This window comes from Mastomys coucha, unplaced genomic scaffold (assembly GCF_008632895.1).
Source record: "Mastomys coucha isolate ucsf_1 unplaced genomic scaffold, UCSF_Mcou_1 pScaffold12, whole genome shotgun sequence".
Taxonomy (NCBI): Eukaryota; Metazoa; Chordata; class Mammalia; order Rodentia; family Muridae; genus Mastomys; species Mastomys coucha.
Window position 1 is genome coordinate 87477697 of NW_022196894.1, and position 17046 is coordinate 87494742.

The window sequence follows — 17046 nt, forward strand, 5'->3', positions numbered from 1 at the left end:
GGGAAGGGAAGGGAAGGGAAGGGAAGGGAAGGGAAGGGAAGGGAAGAAGAAGGGACCCAATTCCTTCTTCTGGGGAAACGGGGCCCTGACCGGCACTCATCAGCAGTAGCACCAACCATACTTTGAAAGGAGTCCATGAGGATAAGCAGATGTCTACTGAACATGTTTGCTGGAGTAGCTGGGATCCAGTACCCACATCCAAGTCATCTGTCCACAAGTCTGTCACAGCAGGGTCAGCAGCATACTGCTCTCCTGTATCCAGAGGCCGCAGTTTGGGTTGCAGGAGCTGTCTTTGCTCTCAGACCTGCTTTCTTCCATCAGAGAGAAATAATGGATTTTTTTTTTTTTAATTTGCTAGGCACATGCAATTCCCAGAATATAATTTTCACTGGAGTTAGGTTTTGTGAGCACGTGAAAAACGAGAAGCGAAAAGCATCTGGTGTGTGGGCCAGCTCACAGGGTGAGCAGAACTCCTCCATGCGAGAACGCTCTCCACACTCTGCCAGCATACCCAGGTGGGCCCTAGACTGTCCAGTCCCACACCGATGGCCAGGAGCCCTTCCACTGGCACCATGCACCACTGCTGCATAGCTGCACTTTGTAAAGGAAGAACGCTGGTACCTCGGTGAGCCACTCTGTAGAGCTGGCAGCATTTGTTTGAATGTTGAGTATCATAAAAAGCCACTTAGGCAGTTTTAATAGAAACAGAACCAGCATTTGGAATGCCCTAAACCTTTCTTCTTTTCACTACCAACTGTAATAATATATAATAACCATATGTCCTACATTTCCAGGAGGGTTTTGGTTTCACATATTTTGTTACATAAAATTAATAAATAGGCTTGTACAGATTGTTTAAAAATTCCTCTTTTTATATTTTCCAAATGTTATACATTTGAACATATGCTTTCTCGTAATCAGAAGGGGGGAACCCCTTATAAAATATATGTCACATACAAATATATCTTTATATCATGTTCATTCAAAACTCCAAAAAATGAATACTTAAAGCAGCCTTACTCATAATTTTACAAACTTGGAAGCAGCTGCAATGTCCTTCAGGAGCCGGGTATGGTAGTGCATGCCTATAACATAAACAGCTCAGACAAGACAAATGAACCGTGTACATCACACAACAAACATAATATTATTCAGACCCAAAAATAAATACCACAGAAAAACATGGAAGAATGTTCAGGGCACATTACTGGAAGAAGGCTGTGTGCCATATGATTCCAATCTATGGTGTGGTAGAAAAAGTCAAATGACAAAAGCACTAAAAGACCAGAGGGTGACAGCGGCAGAGGGCAGGCAATGCATAAGTGGAGCACGGAGGACGTTTAGGGAGCATGGAGGACTCTTAGGGTGGGGAAATTAATTCCACATACCGCAGGTGCTCCTTGGCTTACAGTAGGCTTATATCCTAAAAAGCTCTTCAGAAACTGAAAGCACCATGAGCTCCAAGCACACCTACCACACCTACACCACTCCACGCCATGGCGTCTCCTGGCCTATGTCAATCAACAGTGCTCCTGCCATTTGCATCTGTCTAAAGCAGAGTACACCAATCCAGCACAGCACATAATTTATAATAAGATATTGAATATGCCATGTAACCTATTCAACACAGCACTGATAATTTCCCACGAGGCTCTGCTGCCGCTCAACAGCACTGGTGGCGTGGGCATGGCATGGACAGCCTGGGGAAAAAGACCCAAAGCTGAAATGTGAAATTGTTTTTACTAAGTACAAATCACTCCCATGCCATCCAAAAGGTAAAAACCAGTCAACCAAAAAAGGCCCCAAGTCAAACCACCGTAAGTTGGGGGCAATTTGTATGATGGTAGATTTGTATGATGGTGATCCTCTCAAGTCCCAACACCATCGGAGGAACCCAATGTGAACTGTGACCTTTCGGGGAAAAGGCAGGCGAACAATGGTAGTGCTCTGATACAGGGAGTAGGTAGTAGGGGTCACAGGTTAGAGGGGAATGGGAACTCTCAGCTTAAGATGAACCAAAACGGCCTCTAAACACGCTGTGTGAGTGCATCAGCTTGCCGGGCCCACTACAACCTCCTCCTCCCTGTTCCGGAGCCTTGGCTTCTTCTGAGTTGGGCTGCCTATCACCTGCTACAGCCTTCATTCAAAATGGGCAACATGGCTAGAGATGCCTCCGCAGTTAGCCAGGCCACTTTTAGTGAGGTGGCACTTGGCCTCCGTATGTCTCCAGGCAGCCAGTCTCCTGGGTCAGTGGGAGCACGGGCCACAGCAGCAAGGATGGAAACATGGCAGTTTTCAGCCCGTCAGCATGTAAAACTGAACAAAAGGTGCCCTTGGGCAGAGGGTACCTAAACTCAGCAAACCATCAGATGCGCCAAAGAGGCACAATGGTGGCCCAGCCCAGGGTTCCCCACAACGGGAGAATGGAATATCCTGACCAACTGAGAAAAAAATAAATGACCATTAGCAGAGGCCACGAGGGAGGTACCAGGTGCCAGACAGAGAATAAACACTGACTTCAACATCAATTCTGGGGGGGAGGCGTGGCGCTCCCTTGGCTGTTAGGTAAAACTTGCTGTTGCACTGAACTGGGGAGGTTACTAAGGAAGGCCTGGAATTCATTAACAAGTATCTATGAAACTCTGCCCTAATTAGGAACCAACATGCAACATACATGAGACAGCATGTCAGGCATAAACTGGTTGGACATAGTATACCTGCCTCAGATCTGTGAGAAAGGCAGGCTGGCTAGCAAATAGGAGGAACAGACTCCCACTGGATTTAAAATTCAACAGGAGCATGGCATTTCTCCCTTAATGGCTGTGAAATTGATTGGGATATAGGCTAATAGAGGTCCCCAGAGTGCTAAACTAAATTAGAGGAAGTCCTATAATTACAGTTAGCAGTTAATTATAATATGAAAGGAATTGTAATCAAAGTAACAGATGCACCCTCATTTCCCATCTCCTCTGCAAAACATGTCTAGCCATCTCTGAGGAGCAGTGGAGGGGATCATTTGGTGGTCGAGTCTCCCTCCTGCCTGTAGTCCTAGCGCCATCCCCACTTTCCTTTCCACTATTTATGGTTCCTCCAGCCTGGAATGTTCTTTCTGCAGAGTTCAGTGTGAAATGGTGGAGAGGAAGCCTGCTCCCCATCTCTGTGTAGACCTCAAGGTCATACTTTCTCAGAGAAATAGTCCCAGCCTGGTCTATCTGAAATAGAAATCCCAGCAGCCCTCGGTGCTCGGCCTCTTGCCACACTCTTGGTCCCCAGTCAGTGGCGCTGTTTGTGAAGGTTATGGAACCTCGAGGATTCACACAGTCTGCTAGAGGACAGACATAGCAGACTGGGGTTTAAATCCTCACCCTCTTCCAATTCTCTCAGCTTCCTGCTCAGGCCACCTTCTGTGGACCATTCCTTGGAACAATAAACCAAAATGAACTCCTTCTTCACTAAGCTGCTTTGAGTCATGGTATTTTATCTCAGCAACTTTTAGAAAAGTAACTGACACAAGCCGGGACTTGTCAATCTGATTCCCTGAAAACAGCTCTGACCTGGGTGTCCATAAATAAGACCAGCTTTAAAGGCATCCACAGGTTGTGTTCAGGCACGACGGCCTGAGGCTGTATCCAGCAAGACCTAGATTAAGGCTTCCAAGGTAGCAATGAAGGTTTGTCTTCAATACAACTACAGATCTATAATGTGATCCATCCAGGAAAAGAAATAAAAATGTTGAGCTATCCTTCACGGAGTAGATGCCACCTAAGGGAGGAACAGCATGGGAGTTCACGGATCTCATGCTCTAACAGACTAAGGCAAAGTAGCTGGCTTGTCTAAAAAACTCAAGACTGGCAAGAACCATTCTTTCTTATCAAAAGGCAATATTAGGCTCTTGAGATGGCTCAGTAGTAAAGAGGTCTGTCACCAAACCCAACTGCCTGAGATCAAATCCCAGGACCCACAGGGTAGAAGGAGAAAACTGGCTCCAACAAGTAGTTCTGCGACTTCCATGTACACACACCCCACACAAAGGTAAGAGCGTTTTGAAGGCATTGTTACTTCAGATTGCTTTCTGCTTTCCTTAAGCCCTTCTCCTTTCATTCTTCTCTTCTGGAAAAAAAAAAGTCCAGAAAAGTACATGATAATATAGCAACTCCTCCATGCGTGCCACTCAAGATGACCAAGTCACATCGGGTTAGGCTTGCTCCGGGTTGCTTTTTCTTTTTCTTCAAGAATAAAAAGAAGAGTTCAGAGAGTCAATCCCATCTTCTCTAAAATAAACCACAAACCACACCATCTACTCTCTTTCCCCTGAAAGTTTAGACAAAGAAAATGCTGGCAAGATGCTGTGCACTTGTATAGCACAGTTGTGTATAAATTAAACGCCTTCTTGGCGCCACTTCGGAACTGTCCTTCCCATTTGTTGGGACAGTTTTGTTAATTGCCTGCAAGCCTCAGACCCTCGTGGTGTCTAATCTACAGGATTACAATCAGACTGACCAGAGCGCTCTGCTTGAACTCACCCAAGACACCCTGCCATAAAGGAGCTGACAGGGTGAAGACATGATAAAACCTTGTTCCCGTTCGCAGCCACCCTCGCTGGCCCGGTGCCAGCCCGTTATGTCCTCAGTTTGTTGGGGGGTGGGGGGGTTGTCTTCCCTGTCAAAGGCAGTTCTGTGTGAAACAAACCTCTCTCTATAGAAAGGAGCCCTTTCATTCCACTCCAGGAGTCAGAAATGTGAGGGTGCCAGGCCGCTTCCCTCGGTAAATGGGGTGGAGGGCAGAAGAAGCGGACAGAGGGTCTGAAGGGATGGAGGCACCAGGCCTCCACACTGGCCATTCAGGGAGAACAAAGGAAGTAGAGGCTCTTCAGTGCTGTGCTGTGGAATGCAGTGGAGAAGGCCTGAGCAAGCCTAGGCCTGCCCCTGTGCAGTCACAAGCCCACAGGCCTCACTATGCTTCCCTTTGACTTCTCCCTCAGCAGCAGCAGCCTTAAGACCCCGGGTCACAGGAAGTGCCTAATCTCTGCAAGCAAACGTCAATCTTCCAGGCAAAGAACACGCCTTTGTTCCTCAGAACCAGGGCTGAAACAGGCTGACATGACCACATGAGTTCACCCTCTTGAATTCACAAAGAGAGCACCTGTTTTCAGGGTGGCGTGGAGAATTTTAAAACAATCGTACTTTTTGTGCTGTCTCTCTGAATGAGCAACTAAGAAGAAGGTGAGCCAGAAGGAGACCAGGCCTGGTTTCCCACGTAACAGTAATGGTTTGTGCGATCAAGGGACATGTGAGGGTGTATATTTTTTAAAAAATCATGTAATTTTAATCCACTAAAAATAAAATCAGAGATAGCCATGTCAAACATCCAAATACGCTGATCAATGACAGACATGCTGTCTTCCCCAAATTCTAGCTACAGGCAGAACTTGAGCATCCTTGCGGCACAGCTCGTCAGTCCATTAGCCTGTCAGTCCAAGTGTGGGACAATGCTTGCTTGGTTCCTGGGTATCAATGTAAATAACAAGAGCATTGGCCACTTGGGAGAACAAGTTTGTGTGGTGTGGGGCCATGAAGCTAACCACTTAGACCACTTAGCCTGTTAACTGATGCTGAAGACCGCTGTCAATCTCAACATCTCTTCCTCCCCACCCCCCATGCTCTTCCCACTTAATCAAAGGCACTCAGAACTAAGAGGGTGAGTTAATTCCATAAGGCAGACTTGATTGTTATAAGGCTATGACAGTAGTTGCTCATATAGCAACTCATATATATATATATATATATATGAGAATTTAAATGCTTGTGTGTATACACACATACACACACACACACACACACACACACACACACACACACACACAAATCCCACATCTACAAGGCAGGAGAGATTCCCTCCTTGAAATCCCCTCCAGTGCATTGTAAAATTCTTGGTTCCATTTCAAACTGGAATGGCTTGGACTTAGAGTATTACAACAATCTATTAGTATTTCCCTTAAAAGAATAAAGCTTAGTTAGGTCAACTAAATTGATTAATTGCATATATTATTACTTCAAACCCCAAGGCAGAGAAAGGAAATGACTCTTTTTGGCTGGCAGAATGATGGGTTTGGGTCCACGGAGGGATAAAATATTTTCCTTTGGCTAAAAGATCCCAAAAGTTTATGTTTCTCAGAGTAAAAGTTACAAAATTCAAAGGTTTTTTTTTTTTTAATTGGAAGATTTTGTGTCTTGGGTATATATTATAGCCCATGAGGAAAACACACCAATTAGGGAGGCGTGTTACCTGAAACCTCCCAAGCTGAAATTCAATACAACATTTACGGTCATTAAAACCCATTAAGATTTTTAACTTTGAGTTCATAAAAACAACAGAAGTGCCCCCTACCCAGGCAAGAACCTCTCACCTCGGACCATCAAAGCCAAGACACCAGCTCATAAACATCTGTCTCTAGTTGTATTTATTCCCCTAATGCAAACAAGCTAACTTAAGATTTGCCTTAAAAATTGGAGCTTTGGAGGAAACGCTGGCATTTTTATTGATTCTCAGTGGCTCGTGAGGGTGGGTATACCCTGATCAGCCCTCATCTACTATAAGACTGATAACCCCACCTGTGTGCCGCATGGTCCTAGCTATCAAATGAAACGAAGTTTTGACAGAATTGGAAGGAAATGTAAGCTCGCTGCTCCTTTTGGTATATAAACTGGAAGACAGAGCTATGACAGTACACAGGTCCAGAAAGCAAGATCTTTATAGATCCTGGATCCTAGACCCAGAACAGTACCTTAGATTGTAAAAACTCACTGACTCGGGTGAGAAACAGATTCAAAGAACTCAGCTAACAGGAGATACAGCAGGCTAGACAGGAAAGGGGTCTGTGGTTTGTCCATTTGTCTTCGTCCTTTGCCACTCTGTAACTGTATTTCTGTCACCCAGTGACCTCCAAAACCACCACCGCATGTATTTTTAAGTCAATGCTAAGATCCCAAAGGTAAACAATTGGATATAAAGAGGCAGGTTCGGGTTAAAGCCCTTCTTGTCTGTATCTCCCTCCCTCCTCTCTCTCCTTTCTTCTTTTCTCTCTTGACAGTTCCCATCCTCTAGTCCAGACTAGACAAGATCTGGCTGTGTTGCCCAGCTGGACTCGAACTCCTGATCCTCAGCTGTGTACCACCACACCTGGCTTGAAGTGTTTTCTAAATTAAATACTGAATATCCACTGATGAGTCATGCATCCAATGACTGTATCGGGACTAATCAAGTCATCATCTATAAACAGATTCTAATGCATCAACGCTGTTTCTTCCTTCTACTGGCTACAGATGAGACTACGGCTGGGGAGACACAGAAGCCAAGCAAGTCAAGGCCATTGCAATGCAGGCTAGAGCCAAACATAAACAATGGCAAATTGTTCTTTTCTTGGAACGGGGTAGCCACGCCAGCCAACCATTGCTCTCACCACCTCTGCTGTGTGTGTGCCTGCCTAGGCCAGTCTCAGCCCACATGAGGGGAGACATACCTCCTTCATCCCAGAAACAGCCAGATTCTTTTTTTTTTTTTTTTAATTTTTATTTATTATATGTAAGTACACTGTAGCTGTCTTCAGACGCACCAGAAGAGGGTGTCAGATCTCATTACGGGTGGTTGTAAGCCACCATGTGGTTGCTGGGATTGATCTCAGGACCTTTGGAAGAGCAGTCAGTGCTCCTAACCGCTGAGCCATCTCTCCAGCCAACAGCCAGATTCTTTCTTAGAAATCTGGGCCTGAGACACCAGGAGACTAAGCCATTTATCTAGAGGAATGGTCATGAAGAACGGACGAGAGCTTTCAGTGCCAAGTCTAAGCTGTTTGGGGAGTAATGAGACCTCTGAGGCAAGGAGACAAGGAAGAAAGCTGGCCAAGGCAGGGCAAAAGCAGAGTCCGCCAAGACCAGCAGAACACACAGACTGTGTGCAGTCAATGCTGTCCCTCCAGATTTCCCGCTCCACTCCTTCACACTGCTGACCATCCGTGGTATGTCTCATGCTCCCTTAATAACACCATTTCTCTGGGTATTCATTTGACAGGGCTGGTTCACTTTGTACCCTAACCAAGCCATCTGGAAGACATGCTGTTGCCCCTCTGAGTCCTCCATATGGGGAAAAGAAAAGTCTGAAAAATATATCTTCTTGTAGGTCCCCCAAAGACAAGGCCACACGTGGCATGGCAATCTGAGAAGGTCACATTCACAGGCCACTGCCAACTGCCTTGAAACCTGGATGCCCAAAGGCAGCCAGCCACTGATGAACAAGAAAAGCCTTAGGTAAACACCCCAGAGCTTAGCAGCTTCAGCACGGAAGGCAAGTGCTTTTTCTTTAAAAAACAGTCCTGCACTACATGGAAAAACAAACAAAAACTTAGCAACTTTTTTTTAGAAGATCTATTAAGTTCTCTGACTGTTTTTTAATGCTTTTCCACTGGACTAAGGACTTAAAACAAGCCAAAATGACAACCATCCATCATGAATGAAGCCTATTGACTCCAAATACATAAGCCTATAAGCCAATGCCCAGGTAAATTCATGAAGAAGTGACGGTGGGGCAAGGACAAGTTTGGAAGTGGTCCATGCCGCTCCGAGCATCTTACTTGATAATGGGAGAAAGGAGGAGGAGGGTTGTTTGGTTTTTTTAAACTATTTAGCTAGTCCCTGCCATCAAAGAATGCCTCACTGAGCCAAGAAGACAGGCACTCCCACAAATAGCTCAAATCCAGGGCAGACAGTGACAGAGGCTAATTGGAAGCCTCGGCAAAGGGTGGCAGGATCTCCAGGGCAGGAGAATTAATCACCAGCAAGCCAGGCAATCGACACTTAGCCCATTTCATACAATGCTATCATTTTTAAAACAAATCCACTCTTGAAGTTACCATGAAATTGTATCAGGATCTTTGTGTCTGTCACCCGTACCTTTTATCTGATAAGTCAAAAATCCCTGCCTCTCCAGAAAAAAAGAGGAAAAAAAAATCTGTTTATCTTTCCTCAGGAGCTCCGGATGCTTGGATGACCTGACGACCTTGAATTACCCTCTATCTCTAGAAAATATCTTCCTTCTGGAAAGGCAACAAAAAATGAAGATAATATCCACAAAGAGTTCCAAGACCATAAATGAAAACAAGCAGGCTTCTTGGTCCGTGCTCCACATCTCAGCTGCTGGTCTTCACATTCCACTCCACTGTCGGCCATGCTAGAAACACTCAGGCCAACAGTGCTATGCAAAAACCATCTGTCTGTGAAATATTTATTGCATTTCAGTCAGGGTTTCTCCTGCTCACCAAAAATCACTGCTTAGATTTCGCACCACTTTCCATTTACAAGTCTATTACAGGGCTGGAGAGGTCTGCAAAAACTGGTAAGTTCCAGTGGGGTCAATATTTTTATTTTGTATTGTACAATATGTTTCCTGGTTTTTAATCACACATTGTATTTAAGCTGTCATCACTGGGAACGGATACACAGGACTTCTTTGTATTATTCTTCAACTCCTTCTAAATCTATAATTATTACAAAATAAGATAACCCTTGGGACACTGATCACTTTGCACAGCATTTCTGATTCCCACCACTTCACTTGCCCTTAACGAGTTGGCTATTTTGATACTGGAGTTGGTTATTTTGATACCGGTCCTCAGAACTTACAGACACAATTCAGAGACCCCACCCAGAGACCCCACCAGCCCAATGTTGAGAGGCAGACCCAAGTGGTTCCTTCCTCAGGGTTCATGTACTCCTCAAGGAGTCCAAGAAGCCAGTGTGTGTAGCCTAACCTCACCATGCACAGCTCTAACCTCACCATGCACAGCTCTAACCTCACCATGCACAGCTCTAACCTCACCATGCACAGCTCCCGGCATGGCTCTGCCATCGTACCCTGTCCCCAGAACGTCTCCCTCCAGGGAACACGATGTGAGTGTAAAACTAAGTCAGCCCAATCTCAGACCCTTACCCCCATTTTCTTAGGATTTAACTCCAGCAAACCTCTATTTACCATGTTAGGGAAGACTAATTAACTGGGGTCCTGTGGAATTCAAAACACAAGGGAAACTCACAGACAGCTCTCCCCTGAATTCTGCTCAGAGACCAGCCTCCTTTGAGCAATACCAATTATTTACACAGAGTGTGTGTTCACGTGTTCACAAACACACACCAGCTCCCTGCCCCTTCTCAAGTGTCACCTAACATAAATTGAGAGCAATATCTTATCTTAAATATTGAATGAGTGAGAGAGAAGGAGAGGGAGAGAGAGAGGGAGGAAGAGAGGGGGAGAGAAAGAAAGAAAGGGAGAGAGGGGGAGAGAGAGAGAGAGAGGACAGAGACAATAGAGACAGAGAATACGGATGATTCAACATTCTCTTTAGAGCAGGTTCCCATTCAGGTATTCCTAAAATGTTCTAACTTTTAAAAACTTGGGTTAACAGATGTCTCTCAACAGAGGAATGGATACAAAAATTGTGGTACATCTACACAATGGAGTACTATTCAGCTATTAAAAACAATGAATTTATGAAATTTTTAGGGAAATGGATGGATCTGGAAAATATCATCCTGAGTGAGGTAACCCAATCACAATAGAACACACATGGTATGCACTCTCTGATAAGTGGTTATTAGCCCAGAAGTTTGGAATACAGGAAGAACAACCCACAAACCACAAGGAACTCAAGAAGAAGGAAGACCAAAATGTGGACATTTAATTCCTTCTTAAAAGGGGAACAAAATACCCACAGAAGGAGTTGCAGAGACTAACTATGGAGCAGAGACTGAAGGAAGGACAAGCCAGCCTAATATAGCTATCTCCTGAAAGGCTCTGACAGTACCTGACTAATACAGATGTAGAGGCTCACAGCCATCCATTGAACTGAGTACAGGGTCCCAATGAAGGAGTTAGAGAAAGAACCAAAGGAGCTGAAGGATTTGCAGCCCCTTAGGACAAACAATAACATGAACTAACTAGTACCCTCAGAGCTCCCAGGGACTCAACCACCAACCAAGGACTATATATACATGGTGGGACTGATTGTTCTGGCAGCATGTGTATAGTAGAGGATTGCAAAGTTGATCATCAATGGGAGGAGAGGTCCTTGGACCTGTGAAGATTCTGTGCCCCAGTGTAGGGGAATGCCAGGGCCAATAAGTGGGAGAGGGTGGGGTGGAAAGCATGGGGACAGGGGAGGCAACAGAGGTTTATTCTTGTTTTTGTCTGTTTGTTCATTTGTTTGTTTTTTGGAGGGGAAACTGGGAAAGGAGAAATCATATGACATGTAAATAAAGAAAATATCTAATTTTTTAAAAAGGTTAAAAAAAAAGAAAAAAAAAACTTGGGTTAAGAACTTGGGGGAGGGACTACAGGGCAGTGATGTGGAATAAAAAAAAAAAAACTCTATTGTTGGAGCCTCAAATCATTCTAGCATCTGCTAATGTGCATGTCCCCATATATGACCAGAGTCGCTGTTGGCAAATTGCTTAAACGTTCTCTGCAAGTTTATGTTTGTAAAATTGAAATAATAATAGGCTTAGGATCCTGCCTCATAAGATTCTTATGCATATTAAATAAATTAGTATGTACAAAGGTTCAGAACAGTGTCTACCATATACCACGCACTTGGAAGTGAACTATCCACTCTTATAACTCTGGCAATATACTTATCTATTCTAGTTAATAATGTAATGAACTTTCATTGAGCACATGCATTCCAAATCCTGTGAATCCAAGATAGAAGGAAGTATAGTCACTATCCTAGAAGAACCCACATGGTACCAAGTAGAGGCACAGAGGCCTGGACCAGGCTGACATCCCTGATCCAAAACAGCTTAAAACCTGAAGCAAAGTTTAGGAGTCACAGGCAGTACCATCCAAAGAGGAACTAATCTAAATGTTTGGGGCACCAGTGGCCCAACCCTCAACTACCTTTCATTTAAAAATCATCATCATCATCATCACCACCACCACCAAAGGTTCAAATACAGTCAGTCTCACACAAAGCCTGCCCTGTCAGAGTTTTTCTGTGGATAATCCTACGCACACATCCACCGCCCTAAATAACACAAAAACTCCTAGACAGTCCTGCTGTCCTCTTCAGGGCAGTGCCATGACCACCCACCACTGACACCCTGCAAGTGAGACAGGGAATCGCAGCTCTTAGGAGAAGGAGGAGGGGGCAGGGCCCCACCCCATACAGACGATCTGTGTGAGACATCTCTGAGAATCAGAGGTTCCTGTGTTGTCTGAAAGGTTGCCAAGTACACAAAGCAAGCCTGGTGCATGGTTTTCAAGCCAGTTTTATGAAATGATTCCAAACCTCTGTGTGTGTGAAGCCAAAATTATAATCACTGTTAAGAACCCTGGAGTTCTATGATATTATTTCTTATGATTTTCCTCAGGACCCCAAGAGTCTCTCACCCTAGGCTTACAGAGCATTTTATTAATTTACGTACTATCAATGGAGTTCACAGATGGTGATACCCAAACATGAAACCAAGTCTAAAAGCCCTGGCTACAATCCCAACCACCTGTCAGTGTGGTGAGTCCCTAAAGGCTCTGCAGCAGATCAGGCTCCCTCGCCGGATGCTATAGCTATCATGGGGGCTGGGGCAGTGCTTGGTAGATTGCACAGTCTGCTTAAAGCCAAGTGAAAGTCAATGGCTAGAACCAGCAGGAACAAACTTCAATCTAAGGCTAAGATTTGCAAAGGAGGCATTTGCTCTTAAATTAATCCAAATGAGTTGGTTTTTTGTTTTTTTGGTTTTTTTGTTTTTTTTTTTTTTAAATGATGGATTGACCTGCCTAATGTAAACCAAGAAGTAAAGAGAGAGCTTTCAAGATCCCCACATTTGTACTTAGGACAGGATCCCTGAAGCCCTGACAGCAAAACACATAGAAAAGTCAGAAATTAGGGCAAAGATATTTGGCTTAAATATATATGTGTGTTTAGCTAACCATGGTGGCACGTGCTGGTCTTCTCAACACTGGACTAAGGTCGGGCAGTGGTGGTGCATGCTTTTAATCCCAGCAATTGGGAGGCAGAGGCAGGAGGATTTCTGAGTTGGAGGCCAGCCTGGTCTACAGAGTGAGTTCCAGGACAGCCAGGGCTACACAGAGAAACCCTGTCTTGATAAACAAACAAAACAAAAAACAATAACAACAAAATAAACAAGAACCAATCAACAACAAAAAACCCACCAAGGAGCTGGAGATATTGTTCAGCATTAAGTCCTCAGGGTGGCATCTAGAGTGTCCCCCAACCGCCTCTAATTCTAGTTCCAGAGGATCAGGCACTCTCTTCTGACCTCCGCGGATTCCTGTATCTACATGGTACACAAAAACTTGTGTAAGCAAACATACACATGGAGTAAACACATCTTTTAAAAACTGTTTTATAAACACAAAGAAAAAAGTACCCTAAGGTTTCTTTTCCTACCACACCCAGGTCACTCAGAACACTCTAAGAGCTTACATGGTCCAGCCAGTCTGCTTTACACCTGACTGCCCCACTTTCTTTTGTTTATATTCCAATTGTCCCTACATTTGTGTCCAAAATCTTACACTGAGTTTCAGCTACAAAACAAAAAAAGAAAGAAGGATACAAAGTTTGCCATGTTCACATTTGTGCCACCCTAATTTAAATCAGACAGCCACCCTGATACTGAGATGGCAGACATGGATGGTGACTCGAAAGAACCTGGGGAGAGCCTGGGGGTGGGGCTTTGAGTGACCTTCTTCTCTAAGTAAGAGTTTAAATGTTTAATGAAGAACTCTACTGAGTCAGCTAGAAAAATTCAAAATTACAATGAGTCAAACCTTGGTTTTGAAAGGCTTCCTGTTTATAGTGAATAATTTCCCAAAATGCAGAGGAATTAGATTTTAATGATCCTCTTCTACAACAGTATTGCTCAATGGAATTTTGGCTACACTAGCTTAACCCTTCCAAGAACCCAGAAAACTCAAGACAGTAGTAATATCACAGGACCACATTCCATTCCTTACATACAATCAGTTTCAGTTTTTACCTTCAAGTTTAGATTTGTTTTTATGTGAGAGGCTGTGTGTGTGTGTGTGTGTGTGTGTGTGTGTGTGGTGTGTATGTGTGCATGTGTTGTTGTTGTTGCTGTTGTTGGACGTGGGGTCTGAATCTCATAGCTTATTATGTAGCCCAAGATGGTCTGGAACTCAGTATGTAGCCCAGGCTGGCCTCCAACTCAGGGCAATCCTACTTTTATGGTAATCCTCCTAAGCTACCCTTATGCTGAATAACAGGCATCTGCCATCACTGCCCAGATGACCTTAGTTCCACAAGGACACCAATGAGCTTTGACAGCAAGCCACAGATCTCCAGGGATGGCACTGTGGTTTGAACATGCCCCTCCCCCAGACTCACGTGCTGAAAATGTAATCCTCCAACTCACATATGTAAGGTATGTGAAGGTGGAGTCTTGGGGAATTGTTAATATAGAACAGTATCTTGAAAATGAGGTCTCCATGATGGGATCAGTAGCTTTATAAGAAAAAAGACTCAAGCTGGCATGCTTGCTCTGCCCTGTGCTGAGATGCCTCTTCCATACTCTGAGGCATAGGAGCTCCATGAGACACCTCAACTCACAACGCTCTCCCCAGAACTGAGGCAAGCAAACACAGTTCCTTATGAGTGACCCAGTCTGTGGCATGCAGTTATATCAACAGAGAACAGATGAAGACACAACCCGGAAGAACCTTCACACACAGGGAGCCCCGCTGATTCGACAAAGAACGAAGGAGATTTTGGGGTTGGGCAAGGGCGTTGTTGCTATTATTGTAAGCTTTAGGAGGGCTGGGGACTTCTTGAAGAAAGAGGGGCCTGAGCTTTCTCCCACACCCCAGAGGGCAGACAGGGAAATGAAGCAGCATTCCGATGGGTGAGCATGGTAGGAGGGCAGGAGAGAAAGGAAGGCAGCTGAGGGCAGGACTGTTTGACAGAGTCAGAACAGAGACTTGGAGAATGAAGGTGGGGTGGACACTGAACAGTCAACATGAGTTCTCTTCCACGAGCAGGCTGGGAAATTACTCAATGGGGTCCTGTAGCTGATAGCAACTGAAGCAGGTTTCTAAAAGCATGGGAGTAGCTGGACTGTACAGCGGGAAGGACCAGCCCACAGCATCATGGGAAGAAATTACAAAGAACCCCTGAACAGTCATAAGTTATAGACAACAGTGGGGCAAAGTAGTTCAGGGACATTTGCTCCTGGCAGCTGGGGTAGGCTGTCACACAGGCAAGACTACTGAGATCTCTCTGCTTCCCACTCCTAGATGAGGACCCAACCAACCCCAGTTTTCACCTCATCGCTCCAGATGCCCCCAAATGTGAAGAGAGAAGCATAAAATACCTTTCGGCAAATATCCCAGAGAGTGCCAAGGAGGGGCTGAGGGTTGCATTTTAAAATGCTAACATGAAGATAGGGAGGAAGAGGAGGAGGAAGAGGAGGAGGAAGAGGAGGGGGAATCGGACAAGAGGGAAGAAAAGGGGAGACTGGGAGGAAGGAAGAAGAGGAGCAGATGATATGAAAAACTACAGTTTTAAACAAAGTCGATGCCGCAGACTTTACTCTTTGTGTGAATAAAGGTGGCTGTGGAGAACGTGTTTGCAAGCTTCCTCTAAGACACCAGAGAGGGAAAAGACAGTGCTATCGGTCTGCCCCAGCTCTGCCAAAGCGCAAAAGCAGTTTGGGAAATAAAGGAATGAACGCAGTCACAGGACGGTAAACTTTGTTTCCAAAACGAGGTAGATGCAGCCTGCAGCTGTCCTTTGCTAAGCACTGGCCTCAGGTATAAACACAGTTGTCCCTCCATATCTGTGGAGGGGAGAGGTTTGTTCTAGAACTGTCCTCAGACATCAAAACCCAAGGAGGCTCAAGTTCTTATGGAACAGCAGATTATCTGCCCACATTCTCTGCCCCCCACCCACATCGTGCATTTTGAATTCTCTCTAGATCATTCTTGCACCTAATACAAAGTGAGTACATAAACAGCAGCCACACTGTACTGCTCAGGAGACAATGACAAGGAAAACTTTTACACATGCTCTGTACAGAGGAAATTAATTTCTTTTCAAAATTATTGACACATACACAGCTAGACAAGCAGTGCACACTTTTGATCCCAGCATTCAGGGTAGAGGTAGCCATATCTCTGTTGAGTTCAAGGTCAGCCTGGTCTATATGGTAAATTTCAGGACAGTCAAGAACACATAGTGAGACCCTCTTTTTAAAAATCATAATAATTAAATTCAATTTAAATACACACACATACAACTGAATCAGATAGCTTTGCTCCATGCTGGTCATGTGGAGAACAGATTCTATGTGAGGTGAGCAAGACTGGACAGCACTAGGAAATGACTTCATCTGTGCCTTTAAAAAGTAAGAGGAGACCCACCTAGACAGACAGCTCAGTAAGAAAAGCCACTGGCCACCAAGCTGGATGATCTCAGTCTAATCTCTGGAACCCAGAGGCTAGAAAAGGAGAGCTGAAGCCCACAAGCTGCCCAGTGACACTCTGTTTCGGGCTGTGGCACACATGTGCACACACAGACAGATGGGTGGATGGATTGATGGATGGATGGATGGATGGATGGATGCATAGATTGGTGGGTGGGTGAATGAATGAAAGAATGAATAGCAGGCAAAACATTTTTTAAGACATGAAAAAGAAACAAGATAACCAATACAAATTCCTGCTTCTCTTGGACATTTCCTAACATACCCTAACCGTAAATTCTTGCCCTGGCTTCGGCATCTCTTGCTGTTTCCATACATCTCATCCTGCCCCATGCCCACTTAAGCATGCCTTTATGCCCCTGAGAAAGAAATCCCATCCCACTTTATCAAAAGAGTGAATAAAGCCAGTCCAGTGCCAGCCAGACCCCAGCACTTCTACTCTTCTGCTTGGTACAAGCTCAGACCCATTTTTAAGGAAGCCTCAGGCAGACAAAAACCAGACAGGCCAGCTGTTCTCCTTCTACAGGGACCCAACTGGAAATGA

General features: G+C 44.8%; 1 protein-coding gene across 5 annotated transcripts in view; it reads right to left on the reverse strand.

Annotated features, from left to right (window-relative positions):
* Tiam1 (TIAM Rac1 associated GEF 1) overlaps positions 1-17046 on the reverse strand; it is a 358057-nt gene that overhangs the window by 223625 nt on the left and 117386 nt on the right. Inside the window, exon 1 of one of the 5 annotated variants that reach the window (XM_031364346.1) lies at positions 13216-13315. The exons of the other annotated variants lie outside the window; for them this stretch is intronic. The gene's annotated coding sequence lies outside the window, so the exon portion shown is untranslated. Of the gene's footprint in view, positions 1-13215; positions 13316-17046 lie in introns of those variants that run through there. 5 annotated transcript variants of the gene reach the window in all.